Source organism: Eucyclogobius newberryi, unplaced genomic scaffold (assembly GCF_026437365.1).
Source record: "Eucyclogobius newberryi isolate DKJ021-1_F unplaced genomic scaffold, fEucNew1.0.hap1 SCAF_9, whole genome shotgun sequence".
Taxonomy (NCBI): Eukaryota; Metazoa; Chordata; class Actinopteri; order Gobiiformes; family Gobiidae; genus Eucyclogobius; species Eucyclogobius newberryi.
The window spans coordinates 5,155,994-5,177,423 of record NW_027316532.1 but is presented as its reverse complement, the minus strand read 5'-3'; the positions used below and the strand labels follow the sequence as shown (position 1 = coordinate 5,177,423).

Below are 21,430 nucleotides of genomic sequence, written 5' to 3'. Positions count from 1 at the left end.
TGTGAGCAGCCTGCACTCCCAAGCCCTCACCTGGGAGACACTCTGACAAAACAGGTCGGATCAGTGCGAGCATGCAGGGAGGCAGGGCTAACGCTAATGCCACAGGCTAGCAAACGGCAGGGGAAAAAACCAAACAACAACACTAGAGGCTAAGGCTAGGCGAACAGGTGAAGCGTGGGTGAGGTGGAGGGAAACGCCGGGAGCACCAGCGTTAGCGGTTAGCACGCTCGCTCTTGTGTGAAGAAGCAGGGGGGCAGCGCAGGGGGCCGGCCTGCTCCACTCCAAGGTAATGAAACAGATAGTACCAGTATATCTTACTAGTGCTGCTGTGGTTTCAGTTTCATATTGTGCGGCTTTGGCATTTTGTATTTTTTGACTGTGGTGATACAACGATACATGTTTATTGACAAAATTGCAATTGCATTTATTTATTCATTTATTTTTGGAATCGCTTTGGCATATTTTCTAAAACGCTTCATTAATTGTTTCAGTGCAATACTAAAGGCAAAGTTTGTAACTTTATGGAGTTGGCATGTCTCCTGCACAATTCCATAGAAATCATAGAAATGGAAAGTTAAAACCATACTTATGAACAAAATCCATTTTAAATTATATGTTTCATGCCACGTGTGTGATATCATAGCCCTGGAAACAAGCTCCTCCTCCTTTTTTGGAGATTTAAGCCTGCTCATAACAATCTTGTCAGCAAAATGAATTCTCGGGAACAATTATCAAGTCATCATGATTTCTTCACAATTATACGAATCATTGATTATTTCTGATTAGTCAATTAACTTGTCACGCCTACTTTCACTGCAGGCGAGGTCAACCATAATGTAAACATAGATTTTTTTTTTTTTTAAATCAATGCTTTTAATTTCTTTAAAAGTGTTAAACAAAAATGTTTGACAAAATCTTAACAGGTAGAAACCTGTTATTATTTTGGTGCTTAGTAAATGAAAAATGCATGTTGACACGATGGTCCAGCTCAAGTGACCTTGAAACACTTGAGTGGAGTTAAGTGTGTATTACTTGAAACAACTTGAGTTCTTAAGAGTTACTCCTGTTTACGGAGCAGAGATGAGTAGAGCAATGAGTAGTTTCTGTAGTGGCTTAAGTCATCATTTATTCAAGTGAAAGTTTAAGCCTTGTAGTAGTATAAGATTATCATTCTGCTCAAGTAAAATAATGTGCAGTACCCATTTTTGAGTGTTCTTTAAAGGGACTGTATCTGATTTTTTTATTTCATATACTTTAACAGAGTAAAATCTGCTTTGCCACAGTACAGTTTGTACTGATCTATTGTAAAAGCACCTATTCATGTGTAAAGGAATCCATTGTGTGATGTCTGCATCTAATTATAGAGCGTTTTATTCTCCGGGAATCAGTAAGTGGGCTTTTGACATGCTATTAGCGCAGTAAATAATTAGGATGCTAGGAATGCATTTGTTTGTGAGCAAAACATTTAGACCACTGCAAACTGTTTAAAATGAATTTGTTTTTCATGTTTTGTAGACTATCAGATGTGACTAAACCTGAACTAGACCATAGATAAACCAGAACTACAACAGGACCAAACTGAGGCTACAACAGGACTTTACCAGAATTCAAAAGGACCAAACCAAGACAAACCTGACCTAGACTGACCTAGATTTTGTATATAAATGTGTTGAAAGTCATCATGATGAGGCAGAAGGAATCAAATGGACTTTAGTATTGCAACAATATGCTATTATTTGAAACCGTTAACCACAAATCAAGTTGTATTTTACTTTCTTTCCATCCTAACTATCTACAGTATGTTTGTACTGATCTGACATGTTCTTGTGGTCATCTGAGGTCTACTCCGATAAAATAATTGGCCCTTCGTTCTCTTGTGATAACTCTTATGATACCTGTCTGTGCTTTTCAACTCGACTTGCACTGAACAATTCTTCTTCAAAATCTTCTTTATGGTGAACCATTTTTGTGCCAGAAGAGAATCATTGCACCTTTTAAAGTGGAGTTAAAGGAGGTAGATTATTGTACTTTTATGTGAGTGAAGTTGCTGATGAAAGGATACTGAGTTGCTCAAGAATTCACAGCCTCCAAGACAAGTGCGCACTCAGACAAACTCCAGTCTGATAGACCCTGGACAGGAGTCAGAGCTGGTGAAGGAGGGCAATGAACAAAAGAGATGAATGCCACTACAAAGAAGCTGTTCAGACTTAAATGACCTGTACAGAGTGTATATTACTTTGGTGAAAGCAGCAAAGCAATTCAAAATTAAAAAAAATATTAATGTGCTGTTTGCATTGTATTTAGATTATTATTATTATTTTTCAAATCATTCACAGACCCGAAAATCTGTGCTGGGATTTGTTTGTATTGTCTATAGTTCAATTATCTAATTTATGAGAAACGCTGTCATGAGTGTCGTCCAATCTCAATTCTGATACTAAAGAAAAGCCTGATTTTGATACAAAAATGTTATACACAAACACAAGTTATTATTTGTTTCAACAATATTAATTTGTGACCTTATACCAGCAGAATCAGAATTACTTTTATTCAACCCTAAAGGGAATTTTTGTCATGACAAACATGTAGCCGATCAGCGGAGGAAATGGAGTTATCCAAAATAATATAAAGTACTATGTCTGTCTCTTTATCATCTTAACTCCTGGAAAAAACAGAATACATTTACATTTGAATTAGGGCTGTTAAATTTAATTTATTAGTTAATCCGAGTAACCGGCACCACAGCAACGCTCTGATTTGAGCTAAAATAAAGTCATTTTTCAGTTATGGTAAACTTCAACCTCCTTCATTCCTTTAACTTAGACTTAAAGGAATAAAAGAGGATGTTTGTCTCATTTCCTCGTGGTGTGGACAGCCCAGTGGTTCTCCCACATGTCAATCATTCCCTGTGTCCTACTGCACACCTGCAGCCTCATTCCCAGGATAGCAGCACGTTTCCCTGGCTGCACATGCGTGGTTGATGCTGGTGTGTGATTAGCGAGTTCCTTCAGTGTACAGTACAAAAATGACGACAGAGAAAGACTGTGTTCGAGCTGGATCTGCGGAGACGAGAGATGCGATGCGATCCGTCGCGCTAATAAACAAACGCACGTGTAGCAGCGGGGCTGTTGTGTGCTTCCGCACAAGGTTTGATGGTGGGCAGCCTCTTGGAAACAAGAGGGTGGGAGGTGAGTGTGCGCATGCGCATTTTAGAAAAAGGGCCTAGCAAAAAAAGGGTCGCTTGGGCTCTGAAATCGGCTAAAAAAAACTCTATTATTTCTTTAAGTATGGGATAAGAGTCCATTTTCAGTCTATGTGGCTCGGCTGTCCAGTTCGCCAGTCCTGGGTTTCAAATCATTGAAGGGCTGCATCTACTGTATCTTTGCCTCTATTGCCTTTGTAATCGTATCAGTTATTTCCCACTGAGCCGCGGGTTCATCTCGCTTCTAGTCTCCTCCGGAGCAGTGCCCGGCCCGGAGTTAGTGTGGGCAGAGGTGGGGGCCAGCGAGGCAGCGTGGCAAGCTAGTTTAGTTTTAGTAACCCGGGGCCCTGTGTAAAAACGGCCCCCCCTAGTACTATTTCTGTAGTCACATCACACAGATGGGAAAACAAAATGCGAGTCAGGCTGCCCAATCTGAGAAATGTGATCTATATTCCCTGTGAAAAGATAAGGCCCAGTCCCACTGAAACTAGTCTGAAACTTGCTGTGCTAAATGTCAGATCCTTATGTAACAAATCACTCTTTATTAATAATTGTATTTCTCCTTATAATCTTGATTTTGTGTTTTTAACTGAAACATGGCTTGACAAAAACACAGGAAATGTAGTTCTAATAGAATCTGCTTAAACACGAGAAAACAAAAAGGGGGGCGGGGTCTGCTCAATCTTTAGCGATTACTTACCCACAAGTTTTTCTTTGCGATGTTTTCATCATTTGAGTATGTTTCCTTTCAAATGGAGCTAAAACAGTTTCCATCCATTCTCTGTATTGTTTTATACAAGCCTCCCCAGCACAGCCAACTTTGGCTGTGCTGGGGAGGCTTGATTGATGATTTCACTGAGATGCTTTCAGTTTTATGCACGGACTTTGATGGTTTGGTCATTACACTGTGCATTTGCAATGTGTATGTTGATAATATTTGTGACAGAAGAGCTTGATGCTGTCCCCAGTGAGTGACCCCACCCACAGCTAGATCTCCTAATAACAAAGGGGGCTAATATTTCAAATGTCAATGTGGTCGATGCTGCTCTGTCTGATCAGTTCTTGTCTTTTTTGTCTGTTTTTCCCAAACCACCGGCTGGTCCTGCAGTTGAGACACATAAATTATTCTGATGTTTCTAGAAATGATAAACTTTTTCTCATGTTTTAATGTAAATAATTTGTTGACCTCTGTTTCATTTAGTGTTTTGAATTTTGAATGACGCCATAGCCCCAATGAAGGCAACTTTTTTTTTTTAAATAAGCACAAGGTAAAAATTTAAAAATTATGATTCGGTGAGGGCACAGAAAAGGAAAAGGCGCAAGTCAAAGCTCCAGGTTCAAAAAAGGGATTTCCTGAGCAGTGTTCTCGCTGGGCTGAGGTTGAAGGATGGAGCTGGGACGGCGCTCGCGAAAAGTACTTATTTTTGAGACATTCTTCCCCAGCCGCACACACTGCCTCCGATCCTTCAGGAAGTCAGTGATCCACCTGCAGGTGGAGTCAGGCACGTTGAGCTGGGAGAGCTTGTCCTGGAGCAGAGCAGGGAGGATGGTGTTGAATGCAGAGCTGAAGTCCACAAACAGGATCCTGGCATAGGTTCCCGGGGAGTCCAGATGCTGCAGGGTGAAGTGGAGTGCCAGGTTGATGGCGTCGTCCACAGACCTGTTGGCTCTGTAGGTGAACTGCAGGGGGTACAGCAGGGGGGAGGACCAGGCCTTCAAATGACTTCATGACTAAAGACGTCAGCGCCACAGGTCTGTAGTCATTAAGTCCAGTAATCCGGGGCTTCTTGGGGACAAGGACAATGATGGACGACTTGAAGCAGGCTGAGACATGGCATGACTCCAGGGAAGTGTTAAAATGCATGTCTGTTCAAATCTAAGCTAAAAACTGTTTTGTTTAGCTGTGCATATGACTGAAATGAATGAATGCATTTTTTTCTTGTTGGGTGACGCACTGTGAATTGCCATGTGTTTGAATTGTGCTCTTCAAATAGCCTAGTATGGCTAGCCCGGTTCTTGTGATGTTGCTCTTCTTTAGTCTCTTAGACATGTTCCTGAAATAAGTGTCCAAGCTCATTAAATGACTGCTCCCATGCAGAATGATCAAATCTCCCCAGGTGCACTTGTAATATAGACCGATAAATCCAACAGATTTGACCGACAGACATGACTAAGCCAAGCAGCCATCATCCGGGAACTAATTTTCCAAATATTTGATCAAGATTGATTACTCTACACATTTAATATGAAGCAAACCGGGAATAGCCATGTAATAATGAAATGTCAGGGCGAGGACTACAGTCAATATTGTCCAGTTAATATATATTTCTATTCAACATGTTCTACCAGGAGCAGTATTGACAGCAGCTGTCCACAGCACATCTTGTGTTGTATTGAGAATATATCAAACAGCCAGCAGCCATAATCATGTAACCATCTAATCGAATTGTAGAAATCCATGTAGAAATATTAGGTCCAATTGAGTTTGAGTAAATGGTGCCATCACTGCTGTCTATAAAATCCACAATATTTCAGTTTGTGAGATGCTTTGCAGCTCACCTTGAATTATGTTTCTTCTGTTAAATACACCGCCTTAACGTTTGTACTATAACTGCCCTTTTAGTATGTGTGGAGTCCAGATCAGATCAGATGTTGTCTTTACTATGACAACTTTTGAATGCATATGTATGTGGAAAAAAGCAGTAAGGCAAGGTATAAACAAAAATATTACAAAATACAATTTCTATATGATAGTAACTTCTTACATACAGTACATAGATTTGGTTTGTTTTTTGTATTAGTTTTCTGAGTTTGTTGATATATTTTGGAGATTTCCAGATGTTTGCTTTGTTCTCATTTTGCACGTTCTGATGCTGCATGGCTGGATATACATTTTCCCCTTAAGGTGTACTTTATAATTTGTGTTTTTTCAATATAATCTCTATAGAGACAAGCAGGTTTATGACCACAACAGTGGTCTATAGTATAGTTTACCTTTAAAGATGAGGTAGACCTGTTCTGGAACTCATTCCTAGTTCTCTCAAACTCTTTGGAACATTTCTAGCATTCAATTGCACACAGCTTTTGGCCACTAGCAAAGCTTTAGAACTGTTTTCTCAGACGGAGAAGTGAAACAGAATGAACAATCAGCTCTTATCCCATATAATGACTCACATGGCTGAGTGTAGCAGTGTGTTTTTGTCACATATCTGAGGGAAAATACAAATGTGACAAATTAATAAAGAAAAGAAAAGTTGGGTTCTTCAGTAGATACTGTCGGCATCCGGGGCAAAGCCCATTAACGGACCTCCATGGGCTGAGTCATCTATTCATTTTAATGGAAAAGACTCACCCACTGTTCAACAACTATTAGAGCAATCGTGGACTTTAGGATGTATAGTCTATTGTACTCAAAGGCACAAAGGAGAAAAGAGTGCTCCAACAACTGCACAAATTCATATGAGTATCCAAGAATGCTAAAGGTAGCTGCAGGCTAAATGCTATTGCAATGCTATTTTAATATTGAACAATCCGTTTTCTTTTTGGGGATAACGCCATGTCAACAGCATCAGTTGAAAACTCAGTTGTGACTCGATTTGAATTAGTTGTACTTATGCCAGACCACAGCTTAAGCTATGGTCACGACTTCAACCGCTTTGCCCAGAACCAAATGAAAAAGTCCAAAACAATCAATGGTTTTCTTTTGGTAATGATTTGAGTGATTTGCTTGTCTCCTTTTACAAATAATGTAGTATTATAATCTTTCATGTGTTTTATTACCTACCTATTAGCATACATTTGCTAAATATGCTATGCACGCATGTAATACTATTTCATGTCTGTGTGTCTTTTCACACTTATTAAACAAAGTCTAAAAGTCTACATCTTTAAAAAATTGTATTTGCAATATTTTCTGACAGCCTGTCTTTAAAACCCCACAGTTAAAAGTTAGCTGCCACCAAATGTTTGTGTCTTTAATCTTTTCATAGTCTGGCTCTTTCTAACTCGCCCAAAGCCTACGGGATCCCGAGGGACCCAGCCTGCCACCAGCTGGGGATTCTGGGAGATTTTTGATGTGACAGCAAAAGCTTAGAGAACATTCAGTGGCAAGATGAGACAGACAGCTCCACAAAGAGAGTCCTGGTCAAAGAGCTTGGGGCAGTTTATCCCCCAGAATACTTTTACTTCAGCAACAAAACGCTCCGAGCCAAAATGGCATCTGCAGAGCTTCAAGCAGATTTTATTGCATTGCTTTTCTGGTGGAGACTTCACAACCTGGTAGTTTTCATCGAAATGTTACTGCTTTGCCAAGAGTGTTCCGCATTATCTGACTTTAAGGCTAAGATACTGGGATGCAACTCATTTTTTTGTTTAATTAAGGATTTTTTGGACAGGACAAAGGGAAGGACATGCAGCAAATTTGTCAAGAGCTGGATTCAAACTTGATAGTTTTTTTCAAGATATTTTAGAGGAATTAAATCACTAGTAAATAGGAGCGGTTTATGCCATTATGTGAAACTTTCAAGTTAAAGCCATAACTCTGTGGAGACAAGAAGGTAGCCAACCACGCACATCATGTACATAGAGGACCTTGTCAAAAACCTTACTTGTGTTTCAGTAATCCTGCATAATAGTCCCTCCTCCTCAAATTAAGTTGGAATTGAGTTCTCTGCGTTTATTGAGCCTCTCCAGACTCTTTTCAGCAGGGAAACACAGGATATAGACACTTAAAGTCAAAATAAACCTCTGACGCCAATAAGTTACATAAATACACGATAGGGACGTAATCTGGATCTCGTCATCAGGAGTCAGGACATCCCAAAATGTCTCATTATAGATGATTTATTATCACAATGGCAAAACATTTTACTAGGACTATTTAAGAAAGGAGAAGGCAAAGCCGTCCTATATGAAGCGAGTAAACAGGCTTTTCTTTTATCTTTTCTTTCATAACGGAAATGGAACAAATTATTACAATGAAAAACAAGAGTGAAAAGACTAAAACAAAGTCTAAACTAAAGTCAGTCTGACATCCATCCCCCAATGTAAGTTTCCCCTTTGTCCCAAGTGTTTTTTTTTCCTATTTAGCAAATGTTATTTTAGTCCAGTCCTTGACAGAGATTGGATGTCCCAGTCATCCAATCTCTTTATTCTTGCTGCAGCCAAAAAAAGTACATTTCTCAGGTGGTATCCATCTATCACCTCCATTGTTGAGGTTTTACATCCGAAATGTATTGTTTTAAAGTCAAATAGAATGTCAATGTTGAAGTTTGTAGTGTCTTGTTAATCTCTGTCCAGTTTTTATAGGGCAGTCCCGGAACACATGATCGTGATGTGCTATTTGGCAACCACAGTTTCTCCAATGTACCATTCTAACAGGGATTTAGAATTTACAACATGCTCAGTGAAGAAACATGACTTTATTCAAATCATTTTCTAAAGAGAATATTTCTTACTCTTTACAGTTCTCCTGGTCAGATATTAAATGTCCTACCTTGACGTCTTTTGGACTTGAGTCCATTGTGTTGCCACTGGTTGAAATATTGATTTTTTTGGTTCCAAACACGACTTGGACCAATGATTTCAATAAATACTTATTTCAAATCTGAAAAACGTATATATCAGCCGAATAGATTCTTCCCGACAATTAATCAAGTCAAATGAACAGGTTTGAATGGACTATTTCTAACACAAAGAGTTCAGAGCCGGTGGGAGAGAAATATGTCAATCTGAAAATTGACATGAGGGGAAAATCTATAGTGTTGTTCAAGGCAGTTTGAGTACCCAGTCGAAGTTTAATCTTGAAAACTGGCCCTGCTGACCCTCTGTTCTGGTTGGTGGAGAGTTCTCACTGGAAATGTTGGGATTTACTCTGCTGTCCAGAGTTCGTTATTACTCGAGATGTGGATGATACTTTTTGGACTACATAGCCTTGGTCTTTTACTTAACTAGAAGACAAATTCATGTAAATTGTGAACATAAAGGTTTAATCAGGCCGAAAAATGTTATCTGTCGATGTCAGATTTGATTACTGAACTATTCCATATGTTGAGAATAAGTCTTAAAGTCGAATGGACTTTAAAGATACATAAGACCACTGGATTGGAGAACTATTTATGTCGTAAAAGTGTTTATATTAAAGGGTATACACATATTGTGCAAAATTTACTTTTTGAAGATTTTAACCAGCATTTTCCTTCATCATAAACACACATGAGTTGTATTTAACGCTCCGCTCTTTTCTCACTCTTTTTTCACACTTATTGTGCTTTATCTTTTGTATTTTGTAAAAAAAAATTGTACTTTACTTGTACAATAGGGACACGTGCTGGAATCGCTTTAATTTAACTTGTTTTTGACTTTGTTCGGCTGGATTATTGAGTGTTTTCGTCGTGATGTGCGCTAGCTCTGAGCTAGCCCCCGGCCCCCCCGCGCCCTCCGGCCGTCCTGACGTACAGTATGCCGCCGGTACACGTTTATATAAAAGAGGAACTTCATGAACGATCGGGACACGCACTGGAATCGCTTTAATTCAACTTGTTTTGACTTTGTTCGGCTGGATTGAGTGTTTTCGTGTCATCGCGATGTGCCCTGGCTCCGAGCCCCCCCGGCCCCCCTGCGCCCCCCCGGCCGGCGCCGTACCGCGTTTGCACAAAGGAGGAACTCATGAAACTGCGGAGAACAGTCGTCTTACCCGGAGATCGTCACGTTATCCCGTCGGACATCCTAAGATTTTTATAAGAGATCTTCTACTGAGAGTGTTTTTCAAACTTCCTATAAGTTATTTGTTCTTTTCTTCTGGATCTACCTCTGTATCTACCTGCGTTGCATCAATGGAATTTCCCCATGTGGGACAATAAAGGAATATCTTATCTTATCTTATCTTATTTAGCTTCATTGTTTCATTAATCTTGTTTACAAGGTTGTCTTCTCTGCTCTGCTTCTCTGAGCCTCACAAAGCATGTACTTATATGCTGTTTTCAAGTCTATAAATCAGGGCTTGAGACTAACACTGTCCCGTTGTACCAGGGAGGAAAAAATAGAGGCTGGGACAATCAGAGTTTGTCCTCAGAGACGGTAGGCTGTGTCTCGGGACAGACAGCCCCGTCCCTTTAGTCAGTTGTATGACACGGGTGGTGGAGAGGCAGCAGTATCAGCACATCTATCACACACTTCATCATGATCGCTCTTTAAAGAGTGCAAATATCAGCATCGTTTTAAGCTGTATTAATAAGGACCCCTCACATCTGTTTGTCTTTGTCTCTCACTCTCAGAGCAGAGGGGACGGACACTGAAGCTGCTGCTGCTCCGTGTTCTGCCTGTTCTCTGGACTAGAGCTGTCCATATCCGTGACCTTCAGGAATATATAATAATCTACAATTTATATGAGGCTTTATTTTTCTATCAGAGCTGATGCTGCTGACTGTTATTTCCCCTGCTTTAAACCAGTCACTAAAAATGAAATAAAACCCTCAACGTCACATAGAATGCAGTCACAGACAAATCTAATGCTTTTCACCACGAATATACAAGCTTATTTTTTTTAAATAAATCAAAATCAAATTTATTTATAAAGCACAATTCATACAACTGCAATTCAAAGTGATGACAAGTAATGAGGTAAAAACACAGTACAGTTTATACAAATGTAAAACAATGTACATTAGAGTAAAGTAAAGAATAAAAATAATGTTGTCCTCTTTGTGAAGCTGAAACTGATTTACTCTGATTATTAGTGGTCTCAAGCTCTGCACAAAAGAAAATCAGATTTCAAATTCCTGGATAAACATAAAGAGGAATGTACTGACAGGACTTTTCTTGCACTGTAACAATTTCCTTTTCAAAGCTAAAGCATCCATCCATCCATATCCATCCACTTTATGTTTTAAATGTCCAGGAGCGTAAATAATAGTTCTCTTTATCAGATGGTTGACAAAAGGAATAAACTTTGGAAAACGTCTGAGGGCCTTTGCATTTTAAGAGGATTTCACTTGCAAGGACCACGCCACAACAATGGAATTTGAGAGAATGTTTATTGAAAATAGTTATGACTATGATGATCGATGATGGACTGATTAGAGTTGGCTGGGTAGAGACTCGGGATGAGGGCTCCGTCTCAGATACCATTCAGAACCCCACCTCCTTAGATGGTGATGTGTTAAGGTGACGATGATGGAGACATGGGGTCCGAGGGCGGGGTCGAGAGAGCAGAGACAACGAAAGATGCTGGGATAGGCCGGTATAAATATGGCTTCTGGATAATTAGAGGTGTGGTTAAAAAGTGGTTGCGGGAGGAGGAGTAGGAAGTAGAGGCGTGGTCCAGCTCCCGAACTTCAGTCAATGATTAACAGTCAACAACTACAATTATTAAGGCCACCAAGAATATATTCAAATAGATAACGGAAAATAAATACATTTTATTTGGATTAACTTACTTCAATGAATTGGGGAGAAATATATAAACCGTATTTTCCGTACTATAAGTCGCACCTTTTTTCATAATTTTGGCCGGGGTACGACTTATACTTATATTTATACTTATATACTTATACTCTAGAGCGACTTATATGTGATATTATGTTGTTATTTTCACACTTGCAACTGCATTTCATACTCCAGTGCGACTTATTCATGTTTTTTTCTTCACTATTATGCATTTTTTGGCTGGTGCGACTTATACTCGGTGCGACTTATAGTTCGGGTTGACAATAGATCCATCGTCACCTCTTGTCATCTCTCCATACATGTATTTATATTTGTTATGCTGTGGAAAATATCTACATGTTGGAAAAGTATTTTTGTCCTTTAGTCTCTTCCCAAGTAAGAATTTCCTCTGTTAGCCCCGTCTCCTGTGCTGTCTGCTCCTGTCCCCTCTGACAGGCCTGACCTGGAGCCACGGCGCTATCACCTGTCACCTCTTTGCCTTTTTCCTCGCTGAAACCCGATCTGATGTGTACCTCGGCCCACAAAAGGAGCATCCAGGGCGGGGGGGGGGCATATCTTCGACAGCTCTTGCGCCTCCTTTGTTATCGTCTGTGGTCCACCTGCCCCTGTATTATTACAGCCAGCTGATAAGAACTCATCTCTTCACAATGGAAGCTGATACGGGGGCCATGGAGCGGGGTTGCCATGTACTTGCAGCAAGTTTCATCTCGTGTCCCACAAGATAACCATCCGTTGTCTTGTCTAGTAGAGGTTCTGAGATGCTACAGATAAAGGCGGGTCAATTACATGTGGTATTAAAGAGCAGCTGGATGAGAGGTTGGACATTGTAATATAATAGAGTGCCACTAGAAAACTTCTTGCATTATTCTGCTATTTACATTATTATTTTACATTTTACTTTCACTGTAAACTGCAACATTGATCTAAAACAGGCTAACTGTGGCCCAGGGGCCAAATGCGGTCTTCAGATCAATTGTTCTTAGTCTATAGTCATATAGCAGTACAGTACTTGCGTTTAGTTTGTAAGACATACTTTTGTCAAGGAATTAGTGTGGGGAGCTGCCGGAACTGCTTTTATCGTGTCATAAATGGTAAATTTCTTTTAAAATAAAGTACATGTTTAACACCAAGCATTTTATGTGAAAAACTTTACTAGTCGCCCCAAAATCTGCCTGAATAAACCCAATATCAAACATTTTGTGGGTTCTGTTGAAGAGCTATGTCTGAATAAAGGTCTCGTGGCTCAGTCGAATCTGTCCTAAAGCCACTCATTTGACTTATTCACTGCACTGACCGCACTGCCCTCTGCTTTGTGTTGATGAAGTAGGGCTGCGGCGATGCACCTTTTTTCAATACCGATACGAGCATCTGCTGACTCCTCATATCAATTGACATCGGGTAACTTTCATTGAAACTAGTTAAGACTAATAATGTTGTGAAATGTGTCCTCTGCATTGGACCCGTCCTTCAATACCACTGGAGCGGTGGGACTGGAGAACTAATTTCCAGGTATTGAACTAGGCTTGGTCAGGATCACCATAGCTGCAGGATGTTTTGGGTTGAACTTCATCAAATCTTGTCCTAAATGCTAAGGTTTGTTATCACCATAAGTAATAACAATGCCTAGTAAATAGATGGTAAGAAAGTATTGTCCAATAGCACACGACATCACGATTCCAGACAAACAAACTGGTGAAAAAACTGTTTTCTTGTTCATTCAGCCAATCAGAGTCCGTGAGTCAAAGAACCCCTTACATCAGTTTTGGTTCCTACAATGGCATATGGATGTTTAAAAGGCACATATTCTAAATGTTAATGCATTGTAAAGCTAGAAATGATACGTAAAAAACTAGAAAATGTTACGGATGGTTAGAAATTGAAATGAAGGATGCTTTTTTTCTTGCCGGATGACACAGCGGTACATGCTGCATTTCTCCATCTTTACCTTTGGCCTGCTCTCTTTTCCACTGTGTCATGACCGCTTTTGAACATGATTGAGATTATGACCGTAAAACATGTCCTCGACACACGAAACCACGTTGGCGTTTGTTTGTCCGAAGGGAACGTGACTTGACAGATCTTTTTTAGTAACCGTGGAACACGTTATTGACCAAAATAGGTAAGTTAGCTGCACGAGAAAGCGTCGCCAGACAGTCAGTCTAAAATGCTCCATTTAGCTCCAAGTTCAGCTTCCACTCCACAAACAATGTCTCTGTCATCATTGATTATTGATTCAGTGTCTTCAGAACCTCCAAAGTAAGTCAGTTTGAGCTGCTCAAGGCATTAGCTGCACGATATGACATTACCGAGCTCAACCAAACCACTCTGCAACCTGTTGGCGCAAACCGTACATTCAAGTCATTTCAGATTAAAAAAAAAAAAAAACCTTTGAAACAGTAGATGCTATTGAAGCTGACGTCTTTACTTCTTGCTCACTTCTCCATCACACTCATTGTATATTCCGTGAGACATTTCTTGTTCCGTCCGACTCGCTCTTATTGCCTTCTGCGGTTTGAGTTGAGGGCTACAAATGAGCTCTGAAAAAGTGACCGGGGCTAAAACACAGCGCACTGACCTTTAGCGAATGGACAAATGGAGCCGAGCGGCGCAGGAGGAGGCTGTATTTCGGACTCACTCCTCAATAATTTATGTTGGGGGTGCGGGGACTACTGTGGGCCGGAGGAGGCAAGGTGATTAACTTTAGTGACTCAGACACTAAGCTCGTGACCTTTTGAGGAAGAGGGAAGAGCAGACAGAGGAACAAGCATATAATTTTCCACAAAACAAATTGGATTCTTCCATGTGAATTTATATAGTAGTCGTTCTCAACTTGTGGCGGTAATGGCTTCTTTTGGCCTGGCATAGTACTAGTTTAGCCCTGCTTCCTTTTTATTAAAGCACTTTGTAAAGCTAAGCTAATTCACTTTATGCCTTTGTTAATTATTCATCCACTGATCAGAGTAAGTCTTAAAGGCGCTGTACCTGTCATGGTTATTGTCTTAATTGCTCACTTACCTAATGCATTCCTAGCATCTCAATTATTCACCGTGAGTTTTGTCAGGTGGTTTCAGGTCAGGTGCGGCAGGCAGGTCAGAAAAAGACTGCCCTACGCGTCTAAGTGTATAAACTTTAAAAGCACACGTGTCCCTCTTGAATGCTGGTTTGGTTAGTCTTCCTTGTCTGTAGATCAGTGGATGGCACACTTTTGAAATAAGATCAATTCAAGTTCAAGCCCTGCATAATTATTGTAAAAATATGAATTTCACATTAATATCACAGCTGCTGATGTTTGTGCATGCTGTTAAGAAGTTTATTTTCAACAGTGTCAAGGTTACCCGGTGCACATTTAGCAAGTAACAAAAACTGTCATTACCAATTGCACATTTTGATTTTAGATCACAAACTCACCTGACCTTTGCCTTTCGCTCTGCGGATAAAGGATAGTTTAATTATGGAGGCAATTCAAAAGGCCAAAGTTCAGCTGCACATTTTGGCTTTGAAAAACATATTTTTTGTTCAGTCACAGATAACATTTCTAATAACACAAGATTTAACACTTAAATAATGACTTACAGTTACTTGCATGGCAAAAAAATTAAGAAAAAAGGACACATTTATGCAAATGGTCATCTTTAGGCATTTTGTTCGCCATAGAAACTGAAGCACAAATCTGAAGCACACAGGGGCTTATTCATAACTTCAACTAGCACGTTCTGCACGTTTTGAAAAAAAAAACATCTTTTTTGGGGGTTTTTCTCAGTTTCACCGAGGCCGACATGGTCCGGAATTTACACATATTACAAGGTCAAATATTAGTATTTATCTTGAATTTGTTTGGTAAAGCTAGTTCAGATTACTTCAACCTTATGTGCTCTAAATATCAGTCTGATATTTGAATTTCTTTGTTTCACCTTTTTCATCACATTTCTATCTTGAAGGAACCAATGCAAATGCAAAGGGAAGGTTGTTAGAATTCTTGCCTGCATGAAGTGTGCAAAAAGGCACCTGAAGGACAGTCAGACCATGAGAAACAAAAATCTCTGATCTGATAAAACAAAGCTTGAACTCTTTGGCTTGAATAACAAGCATCATGTCCTCACGCTCATCACCAGGTCAGTACCATCTCTACAGTGAAACATGGTGGTGGCAGCATCATGCTGTGCAGCAGCAGGAACTGGGAGTCAGGATCAACAGATAGATGAAAGCAGCAGTTACAGAGACATCCTTGATGAAAACCTGCTCCAGAGCGCTCTGGACCTCAGACTGATTCATCTTCCAACAAGACAACGACCCTAAGCGCACAGCCAGGAGAACAAGGGAGTGGCTACAGGACAACCCTGTGAATGTCCTTGTGTGCCCCAGAGGCCAGACATTGACTCAATTGAACAACTCTGGAGGGATCTGAAAATGAACCAACACTCACCAACCAAACATATTTGGCTTTGGAGGTTCTGCAAAAAAGCACGAGAGAAACTGCCCAAAAATAGGTGTAACAAGCTTGAAGCATTATACCCAAAAAGACTTTAGGCTGTAATTAGTACCAACACTTTGACAGTAGAAAATAAATAAATACAAAATTCAACCAAGTTTTTTTTTCCATTTTCCCAAAATCTTGAAAAATTACTCAAGACTCAAGACATTATGATATGCCGTTAACATCCTTATTTGTTATGTAAACGTTTTGTTATTAAGCCTTAATTTGACAATGTTGTGTTGGTTTTACTTTAACGTGTTGGTTTTACTTTTACTTTTGATCTATCAATTGATCCTTTCTCCATGATGTCATTAGTTTTAAATACAGTCTTAAGTACCAATGAGGCCTCCGCAGTCATTCTCTTCTGAGATCTTGTGCTGGTATCGTGGCTTCTCCACAGGGATTCCACTCTTCTCTCTCTCTCCCATCACACCATCGCTGCTTTTAACGTCCTGCTGTGGCTCTGATTGCTTTCTGATTGGCAATTCTGTGACAGTGACTCAGTTCAACTGCCAGTCATTTAAAAAAATACATGTTTGGCTTGAAATACAGTGCATTTGCACCGAATCACCAAAGCAAGTTCCTTTGTTTGTGAATTCTGTTCATTAGCAACGACAATAAACCTTTTCTGATTCTGATGTACTATGTTCTCTTTTTCCTTGTGAATATCTAATGTTCATTGATTTTGTTTTCTACGTTTACGCACTTGTCTTTTCATAAACAAAATGTCTTGTTAAAGTTCATTGACAATACAGACTTTTAATCAGTGAACATGTAATGTAATGTATTCCAAAGTCTGAACACGTTTCTATTGAGGATTGGCTGTAAACCTTTCAAATTGATTAAAAAGCCCCATGCTGATCATTTAGGAATGACTTGTATTATATGTTTGGGACAAATAATAAACAATACAAAATAAAAATATTTCGAAGATGGTCATTGGCCATCTGATTGCTTGGAGGGCCTGATCTGGCCCGCGGGCCCTGAGTTGAATAGGCTTGATTTATGATTTGAAAATATTAGATTTTGTGCTCGCCAGTGTAATGTTTTTATTTTTTAAGCTCTGGCAACAACAATCCCCAAGCATTTAGTTTACTTTGATTCAGATATTGCAATTACATTACAACCTTGTATATGTATTTACATATGTAATGAAATGCTGCAAAGACGAGGTAAGAAAAATCATTGTTTGTTTAGTCCAAAAATATTTTATTGGTGGTTCTTAGTCACATTTTCCTCCCTTGTCAAATAATATGTAGAAATAGGAAGGACAATTTTGAAAAACTGGTGAAACTGTGGTGAAGTTCAACGTTCTTCCCAATGTTTATGGCAAAGTCCTGAAAACATTTGTGAAACAGTTGACTAACCTGTCAAATGCATGTAAATCCCTCCTGTCAGTTTTGTAAAGCTGATTGTCCATAGTCAGTTAAACATGTCATATTACTTTAGTGACTCTTGCTGAAAATGGCAGCCTGCAGGTTTACACCATATTTTAAACTGCTGGATTCATTTGGACATGGGACTCAGCATGCAGCGGTTGTCAGCTCCCAAAATGAAGCTTGTAATAATAGATGAAAGCCAACAGGAAAGAGGAGTTTGTGGGTTTGTGACAGCGCTCAGTGTCAATTTTCGACAGCAGCTCAGACACACAGCAGCCCAGACACACAGCAGCCCGATGTCGAGACGGTCTAATCTCTGCAAGTTTTTCTACTTTTCAAATACCTCATAGACACTGACATCTACAAATACACACTTAACTGCATGAACAGGCCAGAATTGTCTTACTAGAAACAGTATAATTTTTTGCTGCAGTGGGTTGAAAGCAGAGATGAGTTTTACATAGACTTGAGTAATATATTTTACAGTTTGTATTTACATGAGTCAAAGTGTTGGTTCCTCTTCCCACTGTGAGCAAATCTACAATTGACAAACACTATTTATTACATTTTGCCTTCTATCCATTGAAATAGCCAGATTGTGTGCATTATTTATTGTGTTTTCCTCACATTTAGAAATCAAATAATACATTCTGACAGTCACTCTAATAAATCTTATTGCATTTAAGACGGTGAGTTTCCATCCAATGTCTATGGTGGACGCGCATCCAGGATCTAGGTCCGTCCAGCGATTTCGTTGCATGTTCCAAGTGTTTGGCGTCTAGCGTCCATGCATCATAGGTGTTGGAGTTGGCCTTATCAGGAGCTTCCTTCAGAGTTGTAGTCATTTCTCCGAAGAGCAGACGCACATTTAGGGTGTTAAAGGCGCTTATCCAGCAGTCGACGGTTTGAATTTTCCTCCCTGTGTGTACTGAGACCTAAAATGCTCCAGTTTGTTCAAACCTAGTGATCAATAACTTTATGCTAATAACTTTAAGCTTTACTCAAAAAGACTAGGGAAATAAATATACTGTCTTTCTGCTTTAAATCAAACTAAAAACTTGGCAAATCAGAAAGTATAAATCCTCCAGATGCTTTAGTGTTTGCTTGCATGTCTCCGGAAAACTAAGGGATTAAAAAGTTGTAGTGAATTTAACTGAAATGTGTGTGAATGCTGCTACCAGCTGCCAACTGTAAATATAGATATTTCTTTTAAAAAACAAACTTGGTGAGAATGTGATTTAATTGTGTTTTTTTCTGATCCGTGCACATATTGGCACTGAGTAAACTACCTTAAAATTCAGACTATTGAGCGCACCTGAATATAAGCCACACCAACTAAATGTACAGCAAAATAAAACAAAATATTGTAATTGTTGTAACTTCAGATATTTACACAGAAACCTGCAGATTCCACAGGTTTGGAGGGACCAAGAAAATTCTCATTTCATTTTTTATATATATATATATATAAGTATATTTTTTATCCTTTACCTAATTTTATCTGTAAATTCTTAATTTATGCGTGCATGTTTGTCTAGATGTTGCTATGATTATTATTTTATTATTCATTGTTTTATGTTGCACTTTGATGCTGGGACAAGTTCCGATGTTTGCAAATTGTTCAATGACAGTGGCAATAAAAGTTTTCATGGAAATATTATTGCTTTGCCTTTGGATGATTTTAACCATATCTATTGCCGTGGAGACAAAAGGGGACACTACTAACTGTAAATGTGTGCTTTTCTATTCACTCACTCTGTCCTTTAGTCCTCCAAACCCTCACGCTCCCCTTTAATCCTCCAAACCCCGCCTCTCACGTTCCCCTTCAATCCTCCAAACCCCGCCTCTCACGTTCCCTTTAGTCCTCCAAACCCCGCCTCTCACGTTCCCTTTAGTCCTCCAAACCCCGCCTCTCACGTTCCCCTTTAATCCTCCAAACCCCGCCTCTCATGCTCCCCTTTAGTCCTCCAAACCCCGCCTCTCACGTTCCCCTTTAATCCTCCAAACCCTGCTTCTCACGTTCCCCTTTAATCCTCCAAACCCCGCCTCTCACGTTCCCTTTAGTCCTCCAAACCCTGCTTCTCACGTTCCCCTTTAATCCTCCAAACCCCGCCTCTCACGTTCCCTTTAGTCCTCCAAACCCCACCCCTCACGTTCCCCTTTAGGCCTCTAAACCCCTCCCCTCACTCTTTCCCTTTAATCCTCCAGATCCCGTCCACCACAGTTCCCACTTTAATTAACGCAAGAGTTAACAAAATTAAGTGTGATCCCATAATTGACTGCGTACAGGGATTTTGTAGCTACAATTACAATACTTTATAATTCATGTATAAAAAGATAAAACTAAGTATTTATTTATTTCCTAAAATATATGGTCACTCGTTCTTCCACCCAAAACCTAGAGCGATGCCACTTGTTTAATCTACCGTGGCTATAAGCATAAAACATCCTTGCCTCCTTCTCCTGTATCCTTCCCTCCAATCATTCCCTTGTTTCCTTATCTCGTCTCCTTTCCCAGGCTCCTTCCCTCCCTTCCTCTCCAGTCAATCTGACAAATCCATTAGGGGTCCATTACAGTGACTTTATGAAAAGGAGCTCTATTATTCCGGTGTGGCTCTGACAGCGGCGTCATAAATAAGAGCTGATGGTAATGACAGGGCTGAGGGGATTTAACCAGGCTCCATCCTCTGCTCACTAGACGGACACCAACAACTAAATCCATCACTGTGCACCTGTAAAGATGATGTGTACTGGAAATGCAGGGTTCTTAAATACCCGTCTGAGGTTTTTGAATACATACGCATCTGTCATCCTCAAACAGTTTGGCTAGTGGACTGAGTATTACTGCTAAGATGTTATATTGAAAACCAAAGTGAAAAGTATCTGTCCCTGTTGTGAAGAGTGTGTCAATCACAGACTAAAGTATTTCTATTCATGACGAAGGAAGGCCAACGACACAAAACATTGCAATTTTTAGCCAACTTTACATCTAACTTAGACATTGTAGACAATTGTGTCGAACTGTCATTGTCCTGTGAAGCCTCCTGACAACGTTGTCACCCCAGAAAGTACTAGACATAAAAAAAAGCCCTCATATTTGTGTCGGCTTTTGGCTACATTTGAAGCCATTGTTATTTAGGTACACTTTGTCCTCAGCATTTGACCCATCCTTCAATGCTGCTGCGTTAAAATCTGGTCATTCATTTTAGCAACGCCACCAGGAATTAGCAGGGCACCCAATACTCTTCCCACACAGACACACACATATATGACATGAAACATTGATACACTTTAAATAAGTTTCATTTATTAATTACGTTTCATTTAGCATCATCTTTTGGACTTGAAGCAGTTCCCTTGATGCATCCAGTTTAGAGTTTTTAATGTCCGTTGACCATGTTCCTCATGTCGCGGTTCATTTCATTTCCTCATGGCCACTAAAACAGTCCCTCCCATAACTAATAAACAGGAGTTCAACCTGAGCCAACAGGTTCTTTAACTCTCAGGACACAATCCGAAACCAGACGAGGTACAAAGAAAAAAGAGGAGGCTCCCCGCCAGTAAGAGCCTGGATGTAATTACATTACGTTGAATGCACAATACATGACACATGGAGACAAGGGTAATTTAGTTGAGTACTTGAGTTTGTGACGTACAAAGGATAGTCAGCGCCGAGCCACGGATGCAAAAACACAACCACAGACCACACACGCCCACGACGTCCATACACAACTGTGAGGCATTTTGACTATTATTAATTTTGTCTCATGGGAAATGTGTCTCGTCCCACTTCTTTAAATGACATATGTGACGGAGCACCGTAAAAGTCGGTTCAATATTGCAATATATGTTTCAATAGTAAAATGTTCCTGTTCAGATCAGGCTTTTAGCTACAATTTGAAAACACCCCGTTCAACCGGGGGCTTAAAA

At 39.8% G+C, this 21,430-nt stretch overlaps 1 protein-coding gene across 1 annotated transcript in view; it reads left to right on the top strand.

Moving 5' to 3' along the window:
- Positions 1-236: 236 nt before the first annotated feature.
- The window catches only part of LOC140353432 (inactive N-acetylated-alpha-linked acidic dipeptidase-like protein 2), a 440,212-nt gene continuing 419,018 nt past the window's right edge, over positions 237-21,430 (top strand). Inside the window, exon 1 of the mRNA XM_072437992.1 lies at positions 237-286. The gene's annotated coding sequence lies outside the window, so the exon portion shown is untranslated. The remainder of the gene's footprint in view (positions 287-21,430) is intronic.